Source organism: Theropithecus gelada, chromosome 4 (genome assembly GCF_003255815.1).
Source record: "Theropithecus gelada isolate Dixy chromosome 4, Tgel_1.0, whole genome shotgun sequence".
Lineage (NCBI taxonomy): Eukaryota > Metazoa > Chordata > Mammalia > Primates > Cercopithecidae > Theropithecus > Theropithecus gelada.
Genome location: NC_037671.1, coordinates 30084255 through 30102387, shown reverse-complemented (window position 1 = coordinate 30102387; position 18133 = coordinate 30084255). Strand labels below are relative to the sequence as shown.

The window sequence follows — 18133 nt, the reverse complement described above, 5'->3', positions numbered from 1 at the left end:
CAGCAGTGACAATCTATAGTTTGTATTCAGACATATTGGTTGCGTTCACAGCGTTCATAGATGATCGATATAAATGATGAAAAGCTAACACCCACTGTGGCCCGTTCGGGGATCCAGCCCGCAACCTTGGCATTATTAGCACAACGGTCGAACCAATTAAGTTAACCGGTCGTGACGCGAAGTTCACTTCCCTCTTAACAAGATACATATATGTTAAAAAAAAAAAAAAAAAGGCCGGGCGCAGTGGCTCACGCCTGTAATCCCAGCACTTTGGGAGGCCGAGGCGGGAGGATCACGAGGTCAGAAGATCGAGACCACCCTGGCTAACACGGTGAAACCCCGTCTCTACTAAAAATACAAAAAATTAGCCGGGTGTGCTAGCGGGCGCCAGTAGTCCCAGCTGCTCGGGAGGCTGTGGCAGGAGAATGGCGTGAACCCAGGAGGCGGAGCTTGCAGTGAGCCGAGATTGCGCCTCTGCACTCCAGTCTGGGTGACAGAGCGAGACTCCGTCCCCCCTCCCAAAAAAAAAAACAAAAACAAAACAAAAAACTATTTTTTTCTCTCTTCACTTTTTTTTTTTTTTTTTTTTGAGACGGAATGTCGCTCTTGTTGCCCAGGCTAGAGTGCAATGACGCGATCTCGGCTCACCGCAACCTCCGCCTCCCGTGTTCAAGCTATTCTCCTGCCTCAGCCTCCCGAGAAACTGAGATTACAGGCATGCACCACCACGCCCGGCTAATTTTGTATTTTCAGTAGAGACGGAGTTTCTTCTTGTTGGTCAGGCTAGTCTAGGAACTACCAACCTCGGGTGATCCGCTCGCCTCGGCCTCCCAAATTGCTGGGATTATAGGCGTGAGCCACCGCGCCCGGCCTCAAGCAATTTTCTTATTCGAGTTCAAAATGGGTCGTAAAGTAGCGGAGACAATTCGCAATATCAACAACGCATTTGGCCCAGGAACTGCTAATGAACGTACAATGCAGTGGTAGTTGAAGAAGTTTTGCGAAGGTGAGGAGAGCCTTGAAGATGAAGAGTGTAGTGGCAAGACAATTGAGAGCAATCAGCGAAGTTGATCCTCTTACAACTACCAGAGAAGTTGCCAAATGACTCAGCGTCGACCATTTTACCTTGCGGCATTTGAAGCAAATTGGAAAGGTGAAAAAGCTTGGTAAATGGGTGGCTCATGAGCTGAGCAAAAATTTTTTTAAAAAAATCGCCGTTCTGAAGTGTCATCTTCCTTTATTCCACGCAACAACGAACCATTTCTCCATCGGAATGTGACGTGCGATGAAAAGTGGATTTTATACGACAACCGGCGACGATTAGTTCAGGGATTGGACCGAGAAGAAGCTCCAAAGCACTTCCCAAAGCCAAACTTGTACCAAAAAAGGTCATATTCGCTTTTTGGTGATCTGCTGCTTGTCTGATTTACCATAGCTTTCTGAACACCCGTGAAACCATTACATCTGAGAAGTATGCTCAAATCAATGAGATACACCGAAAACTGCAATGCCTGCAGTCAGCATTGGTTAACAGGAAGGGCCCAATTATTCACGACAACACTCGACTGCACGTCGCACAAGTAACGCTTCTAAAGTTGAGCGAATTAGGCTACGAAGATTTTCCTAATCCATCATATTCATCTGACCTCTCACCAACCGACTACCACTTCTTCAAGCATCTCCACAACTTTTTGCAGGTAAAACGCTTCCACAACCAGCGGGATGCAAGCATTTTCTAACTGTTCAATCCCGTAGCACAGGTTTTTACCCTCCAGGGATAAACAAACTTATTTCTTGTTGGCAAAAATGTGTTGATTTTAATGGTTCCTATTTTGACTAAAAAAGATGTGTTTGAGCCTAGTCATAATGATTTAAAAATTCACTGTCCGGGCCGGGCGCGGTGGCTCAAGCCTGTAATCCCAGCACTTTGGGAGGCCGAGACGGACGGATCACGAGGTCAGGAGATCGAGACCATCCTGGCTAACACGGTGAAACCCCGTCTCTACTAAAAATTACAAAAAACTAGCCGGGTGAGGTGGCGGGCGCCTGTAGTCCCAGCTACTCGGGAGGCTGAGGCAGGAGAATGGCGTGAACCCGGGAGGCGGAGCTTGCAGTGAGCCGAGATCTGGCCACTGCACTCCAGCCTGGGCGACAGAGCGAGACTCCGTCTCAAAAAAAAAAAAAAAAAAGAAAGAAAGTATGAAGGAAGAAACACCCTGTGGATAAAAATATGCTAAAAAGAAAAACATATTAAAAGTTATTAGGTTTGCGTATATCCAAAGAATCCTCCTCTCATTCTGCTATGGATTGCTGCACAGAAGAGAAAGTTTTTTGGGGTGTACTGGTTAGCACATCTGCCTACAAGAAAGGGGTCTCAGATTTGAAACTGATGAAAACAATAGCTTTTCCAAAAAGATTTCTCACTTTATCGAGAAATACAAATAATCACATTCCCTAAATGCCAAAGTCTTCCTGTTCTCTCTGTTGTTCCAAACTTAAATATGAAAGGTTTTCCCAGCTCTTCTAGAAAAAGGACTCTGCCAGATTTGGTCTAGGCCATTTAGTCATTTAGGCAAAAAGGTGCTGTTAAGTCTACATATTACCATTATACACACACACACACACACACACACACACACATTCTCTCTCTCTCTGATTCTTCTCTTAAAACACTTTTACGTTTTGAGGTGTTAATTTTGCCCACTTTGAAAACTAAAATAGGTAAACAATTTGTCAAAAGATAACATGTCTGTTTTAAATTTATGAGGTTAATAAATCAGTTCCTACATTCCAACATTTAATGTCAATTATGATTTATGGAGTAACTTTATTAAATTTGTGCCGCCTTTCATCTTTACTGTTTGTTTTTGCACACTTTTAACTGTTGCATGATTTATCACACATTTTGGCCAAGATTCTTCCCCTTAGTGAGTTATGTCTTTATTCATAGTAGGAGGAAATAATGTGATTCTACAGAAAAATGTATTTTCATGTATTTTATGACATTTAATTAAAAATAATAGAGTACTCATTACTAATCCATGCACACATCGTCAGTACACAATATAAATATATAAGAAAATACAACAAAATTGAAACTATGGTAGATTAACAGACTGCAAAAATTAGTGATGAGCCAACAATAAAAAATAAAATTTACTGTGTGTACACCAATAAAAATGTACACACAGATGATAAATTGGAAATGATACTTCCAAGGCACAGGGAGGCTAAATGCATTTCTTTATCCATTCATCCAACGGTGAACACAAGAATTCCATATATTGGCTGGGCGCGGTTGTTCACGCCTGTAATCCCAGCACTTTGGGAGGCCGAGGCGAGCTCAGGAGTTCAAGATCAGCCTGGGCAGCATGGTGAAAACCCGTCGCTACTAAAAATACAAAAAAAAAAAAAGAAAGAAAGAAAGAAAGAAATCTGCGGGGTATACTGACGTAGGCTTGTAATCCCAGCTACTCGGGAGGCTGAGGCACAAGAATCGTTTGAACCCGGGAGGCAGAGGTTTCAGTGAGTCAAAATCACACCGCTGCACTACAGCCTGGGCAGAGGGAGACTCTGTGCCACCAAAAAAAAAAAAAAAAGAAATTTCCATATCTTGGTAGTATGCAGATAATCTCTTGGACATACTGATTTCACTTCCTTTAGCTATATACCCACTAGAGAGTTTGCTGGATCATATGGTATCCCTATTTTTTATTTTTTGAGGAACCACCATACTGTTTTCCATAATAAATGGTATTAGTTCTTTAAATAGTTGATAGAATTCACCAGAGAAGCTACAGGTCCTGGGCTTTTCTTTGACGGGAGACGTTTTTATTACTGATTCAATTTCCTTATCTACTATTGGTCTGTTCAGATTTTCTATGTCTTCATGATTCAGGCTTGGTAGGTTGTGTATGTCTAGGAATTTTTTTTCATTTTTCCCAGTCCTTATCCTGCCTGGCAGACAACTGGACACACTCGACTCCCGGGCCCTCAATTTCTTCCCTTGGAGCACTGCCCAACACAAAGAGTGGGCCGTTTCCAGGGTTCAATCCACTGGCTCCTGGTAATTTTCTTGGGGTAATTTTCTGCCTCCCAAGAGATGGAGATCACAGAGCCTTCTATTGTTGGAGAAGGCCTAACAGAGGGAGCACTTAAACAGAAAAAAATGTACTCTACTGGGGGGCTAAGTAAAATTTCTGTGCTGTGTTTGAAAAGAAAATTTTTCACAAGTTGTAGTATTTTCTTTGTGTGACTCGTGAACTCCAATATTACTGATTTTAATAAATAGAAAAGCTTATCAATCTTGATAATTTCCTGAAAGAAAAGATCAATTCGATGTTACCAAATCTGGGATACCCAGAAAAATTTTCTTCTCCCCCTGGGAGAAAAATTGTCAAACATGAGGGTTTCTGTAGTGCAGTGGTTATCACGTTCACCTCACACACGGAAGGTCCCCAGTCCGAAACCGGGTAGAAACAACTTGCGTTTTTGAGGAATCCTTAGCTGAATTTCTCAGTGCACGTTTTTAGAATTGCACCCCCGCACCATCTTTAGCCGTTTAGGAGAGAAGGTTGTCCTTGTCACCTGTGGTGTGAATATAAACCAAAGTACCCCTGCCGCCTTTCTCCCACCAGAGCCCCTAACGTTTTCGACACGGAAAAAGTCCTCTTCAAAGCCAAGAGTCCATGTCTCCTCAGGTGGACACGAACAGTCCCAAGCAATTTTTTGCCGAGCAAAGTATTATTATTATAATTGATGCTCTCATCGCCTGGTCCCCAAAAGACCTCAGGGACTCGGTTCGCAGGCAACTTGAACGATCTTTCATTTCAGGAACATTTTTCCTGCAGAGTCAATGCGAGGCCGAGATTTTGCTGAAAGCCACCGTTTCCGGGAGCACGGGGCAGACTCGCCTCTCCAGGTGCAGGCTGGGCTCCAGTCGCTCACTCGCTGCTCCTAAGTTTCTCTCCATGGGATCATCACAAGGTTCCACTTAGACTCAGGACGCTCCAGGAAGATTAGGAGTGGGATTAGGGTGTTTTCCTATATGTACATGTACTGAGGTCCTCGAAAGGAACCTGGGCTGGCAGATGTTCTCGCTGAGTTTCCCTCCCCACCCAAACTCAAGAGTCCAGCTCGGAGATTACTGCACTCAGGCCAATGCCAGCCCCTGTGGGTAAATGGAGCCTACTGGCTCTGGATATATGGACCCGTTTGTGGATTTCTTTTTTTTTTTTTTTTTTAGGTATAGAAGGAGCCAAACAGCCACTCGCCTCTTTTCAGATTTATTCACGAAGAGATCAACCGGAATCCTAGAAAAGTTATTCCCAGGTGGGATGAATTCATTAATGAAGGAAGCGGCTCTGAGTAGGGCAAGTGGTAGACTGTAATGGATATGATGGTGTTCTACCTAGAACCCATTGGTTTTCTACATTGCCCAATGTTTTGTGGGGCAAGGTACGCAGACACCCAACATCCTGGTGTGCTGTTTGCTGCTAACTCAAAGCTGAGCTCTTTCCAGGAATTGTTCTAAGCTAAAGAAAGCTACCCTGTTTAAGATTATGCCTTTTCTCTGGGATCAGCCTACATCTAAAGCCACGTCTATGAGTGGATACAATGACCCAGCTCCTTTTCCCCAATTCAGGACAATTCTAAAGGATCATTATAGCTCCAGAGCTCCCCATGGGAATGGTTGAGTCCTCTTTTGTTTATCATTCTTGGATACACAATAGACTTCCTTTGTGAAAACTATATCCTGGAGCCTGTTTCTCATGGAATACAAAAACCTAATGCACTCTGTTTTTTTTGGTTGAGACGGAGTCTAGCTCTGTCGCTCAGGCTGGAGTGCAATGGAGAGATCTGGGCTCACTGCAAGCTCCGCCTCCCGGGTTCAGGCCATTCTCCTGCCTCAGCCTCCCCAGTAGCTGGGACTACAGGCGCCCACCACCACGTCCGGCTAATTTTTTGTATTTTTAGTAGTGATGGGGTTTCACCATGTTAGCCAGGATGGTCTCAACTCCTGACCTCGTGATCCACCCGCCTCAGCATCCCAAAGTGCTGGGAGTACAGGCGTGAGCCACCGCACCTGGCTAATGCAATCTTAATATAAAACCGAATACAATCTCCTAGAGTCTGTTTACAAAGACCTACTAAAAACAGTATTTTAAAGCATATATCAGATTTGTCTCTCCTAAAATCAGAATTATAAAATAGCTTCCCGTTTTACTTGAACTAAAGCCAAAGTCCTAAGACCTCCTACAAGATCCTACATACTCCGATCCTCCATCTCTCTCTGATCTCATCTCTATGACTCTCTTCCTCCCTTGTGCTCTGGCCACTGAACCCTTTTACTGTTCCTCAAACATTCCATGCGAGTACCCACCTTTAGACTTTTATAGTGGTTGTGCTCTGCTTGTAACACCTCACATGTCAGATGGCTTGATTGCTCATTTTCTTCCAGTCACAATCTTATTAAGGCTGCACTAACAGCTCTGTTTAGCATTCCAACCTATTCCCATCACTCCAATTCCTCCTACCTGCCTCTATTTACCAATCACATTTAACACCTTCTTACATATTTTATAATTTATGTTTTTATTATGTTTGTTATCTATCTCTGTTTCCATCCTCTATGAGGGCAGATATTTCATTGGCGCAGTACTACTGATGCGTTGCTATGGTTCCCTGATGCCTGTCAAGTGTCTAGAACTGGACCTCTGTAGTTGTTACACAAAGTTAAAGAGATCTTTTTAAAACGTGAATCTGGCTGGGCACAGTGGCTCACACCTGTAATCCCAGCACTTTGGGAGGCCGAGGCGGGTGGATCATTTGAAGTCAGGAGTTCCAGACCAGTCTGGCCAACATGGCGAAACTCCGTCTCTACTAAAAATACAAAAAAAAAAAAAAAAAATTAGCTGGGTGTGGTGGTACATGCCTGTAATCCCAGCTACTGGGTACCGTACTAGGGAGCCTGAGGCAGGAGACTCGCTTGAATCCGGGAGGTGGAACTTGCAGTGAGCCAAAATTGCGCCACTGTACTCCAGCCTGGGGGACAGAGCCAGACTCCGTCTCAAAAATAAATAATAAACAAAATTTTAAAATGTGACTCTGTCCATGTGACTTTTCTGCCTTAAATCCTTGCATAGATTCCCATTATTGTTAGGACCAATTCAAAAATCCTTAACTTGGCCTATAGTGATCATAGTTCTTAGTTTAGACTTAATGTAGGTCAATTAACACCTGATAATTTATTTTTATTTTTATTTATTTATTTATTTTAGACGGAGTCTTGCTCTGTTGCCCAGGCTGGAGTGCAGTGGCGCTATCTTGGCTCACTACAAGCTCCACCTCCCAGGTTCACGCCATTCTCCTGCCTCCGCCTCCTGAGTAGCTGGGACTACAGGCCCCTGCCACCACGCCTGGCTAATTTTTGCATTTTCAGTAGAGATGGCGTTTCACCGTGTTAGCCAGGCTGGTCTCAAACTCCTGACCTCAGGTGATCCACCCACCTCAGTCTCCCAAAGTTCTGGGATTACAGGCGTGAGCCACCGCACCCTGCCAATTTATTTTTAGTGCCACATCCACTTTACCATCAAGTATTCTGATTAATTTATAGTAATCTACTAGAGGGTTTTGCATCATATATTAATACATGTTCTCTCCTCCTCAGACTTCGTCTTCTACTAGTCGCCCTGTACCACTCCGCAGCTCAGTCTTAATCTCCAGACAGACTGAGGTGTCTTAGTTTCTCTCCCTCAGGTGTTTCTGCCCGTGTTGGTCTCTCTGAGGTTCACAAAATAAGGCCACTGTTGTCTCCTTCTCCCTGCTCTCCACTCAGCCCCTTCCTTCTCCCACCTGATTCTATCACAGTCCCTTTACATCATTACTTGTAACCCCAAAACAATATTCCAGAATATAGTATGTCCCAACTAGACAGTCTACACACTGATTGCCTAGTTTCACTTCGAATTTGTAGCAGGGAATTCAGGAAGAAGGTGTAGAAATGTGTCCAGGATCCTATTTGTGCTCAGTATAGTTAAAACAAACAAGCAAGCAAAAAGAGTGTTGGGATCAACCCTCTAAAGCACAGGGGGACAATGGCCATCAAAATTGCCAATGTAAATTTTCTTTGATGCAGCCTTTCCACATGTGCAAAGTATCATGGCATACATCAGATACAGTGTATGCTCATAGATACGGACAATTTGCAATAGGAGGATGGAAGTCTAAGCTATGCCCGTTGAACTATGGTATAAACACATATAACTGAATCCTATGCATATTTAAAAGAGAATGAAGAACATTTTTCTGTTCTGATATGAAAGAATTGCAAAAATATATTCTGAGTTAAAAAAAAAGCAAAGGGTTTAAAAGTGGATTATCGGAAAAAAACCCCACCCCCAATATTCAACGTGGGTTCTTTTCTATTTCCCTAAGCGTTGGCTGGTCTGAGAAATAAAGGGAAAGAGTACAAAAGAGAGAAATTTTAAAGCTGGGTGTCTGGGGAAGATGTCACATGTCGGCAGGTTCCATGATGCTCCCTGAGCCGTAAAACCAGCAAGTTGTTATTAGCGATTTTCAAAAGGGGAGGGAGTATACGAATAGGGCGTGGGTCACAGAGATCACATACTTTAAGGGCGACAAAAGATCACAAGGCAGGATGTCAGGGCGAGATCACAAAGTCAGGGTGAAACTAGAATCACTAATGAACTTCCATGTCCACTTGTGCATGCATTGTCATTGATAAACAAGGTTCAAGAGCAGAGAACCGGTCTTACTATAATTTGCCAGGCTGGAATTTCCTAATCCTAGCAAGCCTGGGGGCGCTGCAGGAGACTAGGGAGTGTTTCATTCCTATCTACTTCTGCATAAAGACACACACTCCCAGGGTGGCCATTTTAGAGGCCCCGCCCTGGGAATGCATTCTTTTCCCACGGCTGTTAATTATTAATATTCCTTACTGGGGAAACAAGTCAGTGATATTTATCTCACCTGTTTTCAGTAATAAGAGAAATATGACTGTGTTCCGCCTGGCCCAGACAGTCAGACTTTAAAGTTATCTCCTTTGTTCCCTGAAAATCGCTGTTATCCTGTTCTTAAGGTGCCCAGATTTCATATTGTTCGAATACACATGCTCTACAAACAATTTGTGCAGTTAATGCAATCATCGCAGGGTCCCAAGAAGAGATTAAAGTAAAGACAGGCATAGGAAATCACAAGAGTATTGATTGGGGAAGTGATAAATGTCCATGAAATCTTCACAATTTATATTCTTCTGCCGCAGCTTCAGCCGGTCCCTCCATTCAGGGTCCCTGACTTCCCACAACAGTGGATAAAATGCCACTATTTGTGAAGAGAAAAAAGAAAACATTTGTTTAACTTTGTCTATGTGTTCAAAATCTCTGAAACAATAAAGAAGATACAAAAAACAATGATAATATTTTTGGGAGACAATGGCTGGGTAGAAAGATCGGTTTAACTGTCCCTGAGTGGTGTAGAGCCACATTTCTAGAATTCTCCAATACCAAGGTCTTCAAAGTGGGCTTTGATTTGAGATCACTCTGGAAGTCTGAGGCAACAGGTAGGGACACTTCCAGATGGAGGCTCCGGGCATAAGAAACCTAGGACGATCTCGACGGTGGGACCATCGAAAACAGACTCGTCGGGAATGTCCTTCAGATGCCAATTTCTAGGTTGTGTTAGTGAACGGCCCTTAAAAAAGAAGGACTCACTAATATTTCACGGAGTCTGATTCACTGTCTGCACGTACTGATTACCAGACATTTAGAAAGCAACAAATGTTTCCATGGATTCCTGGACTATTCGCAGCAGTTTGAAATTTTTAAGCGTCCTTTTTCAACTCTAGGAACATGGCTTAAAAAATAAAATAATAAAAATAAATAAAAGAAAAATGTTCTTTCCTTGTTTTGCTTTTGTTTCAAGAGAAAGTTTCTCATTTTTTTTTATTAAGAGTGTAAAGCAAGTAAGAAATTGTCTTTTCTTGTTAGACAAACAGGAATTATATTGCTAAATTTAATGCTGTCCCAAAAAAGGGATGAAGGTCGAGATTAAATGCAAGACAAAGAGGGCAATATTAACGGGGGCCTGTTAGCTCAGTTGGTTAGAGCGTGGTGCTAATAACGCCAAGGTCGTGGGTTCGATCCCCGTACGGGCCACCTCAGCACTTTTTCAGGGCAGTTCTAGAGAAACTCGTCGGTTTTCAGCCAGCTGAGGGCTACAGATAATTAACAAAGCAATGCGTTGGTTTTCAGCTAGCGAAGAACTGAGGATAATAAACAAGTCCTCTCAGACGGTCCAAATTCGCCGCCGCCATTTCTTAATCCATCTGAAACCTAACTCCATTCCCGAATCCCCAAAATTTCTACATCTTCTCAGGTAAAGTTCTTATTGTTTTCCACTAGGTGTAAGGGCTGGGGACAGAAAGCTGTTCACGGCAGACGACCCAAGACTGGGAGCACTGCCTAAGAAAGAAAAAAAATTAGAAGATTACTGGCTTTTAAAAAGTTATTTAAATGAAGCTCACTTGATCTCAAATTGTCCTTCCAAATTACTCCTGAAACCAACCTTCTTCCTCAAATTGTCAACAGATACAAGATAAAGGGAAGACATTCTTAGGAGATTGTTATTATATGTCTCTGAAGACTCTTTCAGATTTAACTGACAGAAAAGATTGCCCTGAGAGGAAGCTATCGCTTTGAACATGGAGCACAGACTTGGTTTGGTTTATTTTGGTTTGGTTTCTTGTTTTGTTTTTAGGAAAGGATGAACTAGACAAGAGTCGAAGCTGGCCTCTTGTGATTAATAAACATGCATGTTGCATACTGCTTCCAACTTGAAAGGGCAATTCAATATTTCTTCTCTGTTATCTCGTATCTCTTGTAACTTTGAGAAACAAGGTTGGTTTCAGTAGTAATTTGGAAGGACAGTTTGAAATCAACTAAGGTTTATTTAAATAATTTTTTAAAAGCCGGTAAAATTCTAATTTTTAATTTTTTTTTTTCCTTCGGCAGGACTCCCGATTTTGGGCCCTTTGCCCTGAACAGCTTTCTGTCCCCAGCCCTTACACCTGGAGGAAAAGAATAAGAACTTTACCTGAGGAGATGTAGACATCTGGGGGATTCGGGAACGGAGTTAGGTTTCAGAGAGATTAAGAAATGATGGCAGGGAATTTGGACTGTCTGAGAGCACTGTTAATTACTCTCAGCTCTTTGCTGGCTAAAAACCTACGAGTTGCATTGTTAATTACCCTTAGCTCTTCGGTGGCTGAAAACCGACGAGTTTCTCTAGAATTACCGAGAAGTACTGAGGAAAACATGTGGCCCATGCGGGGATAGAACCCGCGAGCTTGGTGTTATTAGCCCCACGCCCTAACCAGCTAAGCTAACCGGCCAACAGCCAAAGTTTTGGGTCTTTTCCTCCCCCTCCCGCCCCATTCATCTAGACCCTCATCTTTTTTTGGTGAAAGCATTAAATTCAGCAATATAATTCCTGTTTGTCTCACAAGGAGAAACAATTTCTTAGTTACTTTAGACAATTCAATATCATATTACCTCTGATGATTCTGGGTAGTCTTTTCTGTCCTGTATAGTTTCCATGCCTGCACATACTCATGAGTATTAAGCTGAACACTGCAGAAGTTTTTTCTGGAGTTATCTCTTATTACAGCTCTCTTCTTTCTGGTATGCTGTCATATTAACTGTAGCTGCCCTAGTCTCCCAGTCTATCAACTCCTCATCAACTCTGGGAGTCCACCGGCTCTGCTTGGGTTCTGTCTTCCTTCACTGGGGCCTGGAAACTCAAGGCCATAGTTAGGGGCTAATCCTGGTGTTCACTTCCCCCTCTCTCCAATCATTCATTTTTTCCCCTGTGATTCAGGGGTTATTATTCTTCCTTACCAAATATTGTACGTCTTGAAAAGTGTCATTTCATTTTTTTTGTTAGGTTTTGGTTCTTTACAGCAGGAATGTAAATCTGATCCCTGTTATTCCAACTTGACTAGAATCATCTCCCAGTTATTTGGAGGATGAGGAGCTATCTGGAGGAGCTATTTTCTGCTAAGCGTTGCAGGCTTTTGGCACCAGAGAGGACCCTGTTATTATGTAAGTGCAGCGGCCTGTCTCCCAGGGCTGTCCGGAGATCGTGCAGCCTCAGGATTCTTGGGGCAGGCAGACACTGAACTGCGTCTCCAGGCTCTGACTGGGACAACATGTCTGAAGAGTTCAGGCTACAGGCCCCAGGGGGGCTAAATTGCCTGCTCTTCTTTTGGGTTTGCCCCGGAATGCTCTGTTTGACTGATTGGAGTGGGCACAGAGGTAGAGAGAGAGCTTGGGGGAGGGCAGGTTCTGGGACCAGGGGTCCGGAGGGTCAAATATAACTAAAATGGGCATTCGGATCTCTGCTGGACATCAACTGGTAGGTGGGATCCACGCACTTTTTATTTATTTGTGCCCTGTAGCCACCAGTAGATATCCTTCACCTGAGGAAATTGGAACACCTTCGCCTCTTCACTCTATGGGCGTCTTCTGGTAAGGGAATCTGGGCGGTCCTCCCAGCATCTGTACCTAGGAGGCCCCAAGGGTGGTTGCCATCTGGCACAGCCTAGGGAATTGTGAGTGGATGAATGCCACCCGCCCAGAACCTGAGTTCCCCACAGCGAGTCCGCTCAGTCCCTGTCCTTCCCCACAACAGAGGGTACGGAGACCAGAGATCTGTGTGAACTCACTTGTGGACTAGATGATTTTTGATGAGTTGTTAGCTGACGACCTTTAAATTACCTTTCTTGCAAAAGTTACATTTTACATCTATCGGTGGTGGTGTTAGAAAGAGTTGCTTGTGTACATCTTTAAAAGCTGCTTTGTTTGAAATTCTCAGGAGATTGAGTATCCTAGCTGCTTTTATTATGGCATAAATATTTGCCACTAATTCAATTAGATCTTATGGTATTTATAGTAAAATTATAAAATCCTAGTGACCCTACAATTGTATCGAGATAAGTAGGCTTTTTTCACCTTTTCAAATAGTTAACATTCTAATTTTAAAGTGTATTTGGAGAAATAGAAGTTAGCATTTTTATTATATGCCCTGAGAACTTCTTTAGTTTCATTGAGAATCATGTCATGTATCTGATTTTGTAAATCAGTTACCCTTTAAAAATAATAATAATTTTTCACTGTTTTTGTCTTTTCCGTTTTCTCTATGAAGTAGCTAATATATCTTATTTATTGGAACTAATATAAAAGTTTCTTTTAGATACAAATCCATATTCCAAGCACACCTGCATTTTTTTCAGTGAACATTTTAAAAAGAGAGAACAGAAATAAATCTATATAAGAAATATGTGGGCCGGGCGCGGTGGCTCACGCCTGTAATACCAGCACAATCGAGAGGCCGAGGCGGGCGGATCACAAGGTCAGAGTTCGAGGCCAGCCTGACCAACATGGTGAAACCCCACCTCTACTAAAAATACAAAAATTAGCCGGGTCATGGTGGTGTGCGGCTGTAGTCCCAGCTACTCGGAAGGCTGAGGCAGGAGAATTGCTTGAACCCGGGAGGCGGAGGTTGCAGTGAGATAGGGCCACTCTACTCTGCACTTCACTATTCCAGCCTGGGCGACAGAGCGAGACTCCGTCTCAAAAAGAAAGAAAGAAAGAAATATGTGAGAGGATTTAGAGAAATTATATTCTGTAAATCCAACAGTGGTCAACTTGCAAGTATTTTCCCGGGTGGTTGAGACAAAACCACTTAGATTCCACCTCTACCAAACAACTTGATAAATGCAAAAGAAGAGGAGAATGCTAACACAGGAACTCTGCCCAGAAACTAAATCAGCAGAGATGTCAGGTTAACAAACTGTTGACAGTTCCCCATCTCCAAAAAAGAACTTCTCATTGTTATAAAGGTGCTTAAAATCTAAACATGAACCCTGTGCCTAGCCTACAATTTTTTCAACAAACTGCAAAGAACCCTACACTAGTTATTAATATCAAGTTTCCACCCAAAATGGTCCAATAATTTGTTTGAAATACTTAACATGTGAACTGTTAACTTGGCAAACTACAATTATGAAGAAGTTTTATAATAAGATTCCAATCAGCCTACTCCTAAAGTTTCACCATTGTAATTTCCCATGAGCCACTGCGCCCAGCCAGAATTTCCTTTCAAGGCTGATTATTCCATTGTATGTGTATACCACGTTTTGTTTATCCATAAATCTGTTGATGGATATTTGGATATCGTGAATAACACTGCTATGAATCTGTTTGAGCCCCTGTTTTCATTTCTTTTGGATATATACCCAAAAATGGAAGTGCTGGATCATATGGTAATTCTACACTTAACTGAGGATTGGCCGGGTGCTGTGGCTGACGCCTGTAATCCGAGCACTTTGGGAGGCCGAGATGGGTGGATTGCCTGAGCTCAGGAGTTCGCGACCAGCCTGGGCAACACGGTGAAACTTGGTCTCTACTAAAATACAAAAAAAAACTTAGCCAGGCATGGCAAGGCGACCCTGTAGTCCCAGCTACTCGGGAGGCTGAGGCAGGAGAATTGCTTCAACTCAGGAGGCAGAGGCAAGGTGCAGTGAGCCGAGATCACACCACTGCACTCTAGCCTGGGAGTCAGAGCAAGACTCTGTCTAAAAAAAAAAAAAAAAGAGAATTTTGAGAAATCTTACTGTTTTCCAAGGTGGCTGCACCGCTTTTCATTTCCACCAGCAATACACAAGGGTTCCTTACCAATAAATCCTTACAAATTTATTTTCTGTTTTTTCATAATAGCCATCCTAATTGGCCCACAAATTACTCTAAAGTATACTTATGAGTGTCATATAGATTAATGGAATAAAATAGGGACTACAAAAATAGATGTACATGTATAATAAATTTGCTTTCAACATAGGTGCCTATGTGCTTTATAAGGAAAGGATAGTCTTTTAAAAAATGGTGCAGATACAAGGAGATAGTCATATGGAAAAAAAATTAACTTTCACCCTTATTTTAGAATACACAAAAAAATTAACTGAAAATAGATCATAGGCCTAAACGAAAGTGCTAATTTATAAATCTCTGAGAAGGAAATATAGGAGAAAATCATGATTATGAAATAGGCAAAGATGTCATAGGATATCTTTCACAAACATTAAGTCTGACAACAAATGCTGAGGAGGTTGTATAACTGGAACTCTCATACAATGCTTTTTGGAATGTAAAGTGCACCACCACTTTGGATAACACTGGTAGCTTCTTATAAAGTTAAACACCCACTTACTAAATGACCAGTAATTCCACTTCTAGGTATTTCCTGGAAAAGAAGTGAAAACATATGCAATGGTTAATTTTTCATGTCAACATGGCTAGCTCATAGTACTCAGATATTTGATCGAACACTAGTTTAGACGTTGATGTGAAGGTACTTCTAGATGAGATTAACATTTAAATCAGTACACTTTGAGTAAAGCAGACTGCTTCCTACCAGTTGAAAAATACTTAAGAGAAAAAAGACTAACTTCTTTCCCCAGGAAGAGGGACTTTTGCCAGGAGACTGCCTTTGAGTTTTAGCTGCCACAGTAACTTTTCCTGGATCTCCAGCCTATTGGCATACCGTGCAGAATCTGAATTGGCCAGATTCTACAATCATGTAAGTCCATTCCTTAAAATCACACACACACACGCGTGCACACACATACACACACAAACACATACTATTGGTTGTCTGTTTCTGAAGAACTCTGGCTTATATATGTCTACACAAAGACTTGTTACACAAATGTGCACAGCAGCCCTATTTATAATAGCTAGAACGTGAAAATAATAAAAATGTTCACCCACACATGAATGGAAAAACAAATGGTGGCATGTCTGTACAAATAGAATACATTTTACCAATAAAGTGCTAAAAAATGGAATAAATTACTGATATGTGCAACAACATGAATGAATCTCAAAAATGTTCTGAGCAAAAACCAGGAACTAGAGTACATAGCATATAATTCCATTTAAATTCCAGAAAAGGCAAAACCATCATAATGGAAAGGGCCTATAGTTGACTGGAAATTGTGTGGTTGGAGTGTGACTGACTGGGAAAGGGCATGTGTTAGTTTCCTATTACTGCTGTGAAAAATTACCACAAACTTAATAGCTTAAAACAACACAAATTTTTTATCTCACAGCTCTGGATGCCAGCGGTCTAGAGTGAGTCAGCAGGGCTGTCTGTCTTCTGTAAGCTCTACAGAATCTGTTTCCTCACCTTCGCCAGCTAGAAGAGGCTGCTGGCATTACTTGGCTCATCGCCCTGCATCACTCCAACCTTTTTTTTTTTTTTTTTTTTTAAGATGGAGTCTCACTCTGTTCCCCAAGCTGGAGTGCAGTGGCGCGATCTCTGCTCACTGTGACCTCCGCCTCCCGGGTTCAAGCAATTCTCCTGCCTCAGCCTGCTGAGTAGGGAGGATTACAGGCGCATGCCACCATGCCTGGCTAATTTTTGTATTTTTAGTAGAGATGAGGTTTCACCATGTTGGCCGGGCTGGTTTCAAATTCCTGACCTCAGGTGATCCGCCACCTCAGCCTCCCAAAGTGCTGGGATTATAGGCGTGAGCCACTGTGCCCCGCCTCATCACTCCAACTTTTGCTTCCACTGTCACATCTCCTTCTCTGACAATGATCCCTCTTAAAAGGATCCTTGTGATTATAATGCCCAATCCAGGTAATTGAGGATAATCACCTCATTTCATAATCCGTAATTTAATCACAGCTGCAAAGTTCCTTTTGCTGTGAAAGATAACATTCACAGGTTTCAAGGATAAGAATGTGGACATTGTTGGGGGACCACTATTCTCACTATCACAGGCCACAAGGGAACGTTTTGGGATCATGGAAACGTGCTCTACTTTGATTGTGGTAGTTGTTACATATATGTATAAATATGCCAAAACATCAAATTGTATACTTTATCATATGTAAATCATCCCATAATAAAGTTTTTCTTAAACAAAAAAATCAAAATCTTGCAAAACTGTTTTGGATTCTGTTTTTTCCACATAACAATATCTCAACAGCAACTACCAGACGTAGAATAACAACTAATTATTGCATTCTAAAGAGTGGAGAAATCAGTAAATATTTGCTAAATTAATACATATTCTTGTACTATTTTATGCTGTTAGGCAGAAAACGTGTTGTCCTCCTTTGTCGTAGAACATTATAGCTGTCATCATCTCTCCGACTTTCAAGTTTCTCAAAGTCTCCTTCCTGTGTACATTCCCTCCTTCAGTGATGCAAAGAGAACATTTCAGGTTCAACTTCTGCTGAATATGCCAACTCTTGAAAATGAGCTCTGATTTTGCCAACTGCAAAGTGCTATTTGCTAGATCTTTAAATACTGATAAAATAGTGATTCCAAGTTACATTGTGAAGTGATGAAGGCAAATTGCAACATGATGTGTTCCTTTATAAAAAGAGATGGTCAGACATGGTGACTCAACGCCTGTAATTCCAGCATTTTGGAGGCCGAGGTGCGTGGATCACTTGAGGCCAGGAGTTCAAGACCAGCTTGGCCAACATGGTGAAACCCTATCTCTACTAAAAATACAAAAAATTAGCTGGGCATGATGGCAGATACCTGTAGTCCCAGCTACTCGGGAGGCTGAGGCACAAGAATTGCTTGAACCTAGGAGGCAGAGGTTGCAGTGAGTCAAGACAGTGCCACTGCACACCAGTCTGGGCAACAGAGCCAGACTCTTTCTAAATAAATAAATAAAAAACGAGACAAAACCATAATTTGTATAAATATTGGAAAGGATACATAAGCAACTATGCATAGAGTTTACCTATGGACATTGGAAATGATTTATGGGTGGATAAGCCATAAGAACAGACTTTTCTGGCCGGGCGCGGTGGCTCAAGCCTGTAATCCCAGCACTTTGGGAGGCCGAGGCGGGCAGATCACGAGGTCAGGAGATCGAGACCATCCTGGCTAACATGGTGAAACCCCGTCTCTACTAAAAATACAAAAAACTAGCCGGGCGTGGTGGCGGGCGCCTGTAGTCCCAGCTACTCGGAGGCTGAGGCAGGAGAATGGCCTGAACCTGGGAGGCGGAGCTTGCAGTGAGCCGAGATCG

General features: G+C 42.4%; 2 non-coding genes across 2 annotated transcripts; one reads left to right on the top strand and one right to left on the bottom strand.

Annotated features, from left to right (window-relative positions):
- The first annotated feature begins 10101 nt into the window (after positions 1–10101).
- On the top strand, positions 10102–10175 carry TRNAI-AAU. The gene has a single exon. It is a non-coding gene; the product is annotated as a tRNA-Ile (tRNA).
- Positions 10176–11336: 1161 nt separating this feature from the next.
- Positions 11337–11410, bottom strand: TRNAI-AAU. Its single transcript has one exon. It is a non-coding gene; the product is annotated as a tRNA-Ile (tRNA).
- Positions 11411–18133: the final 6723 nt, after the last annotated feature.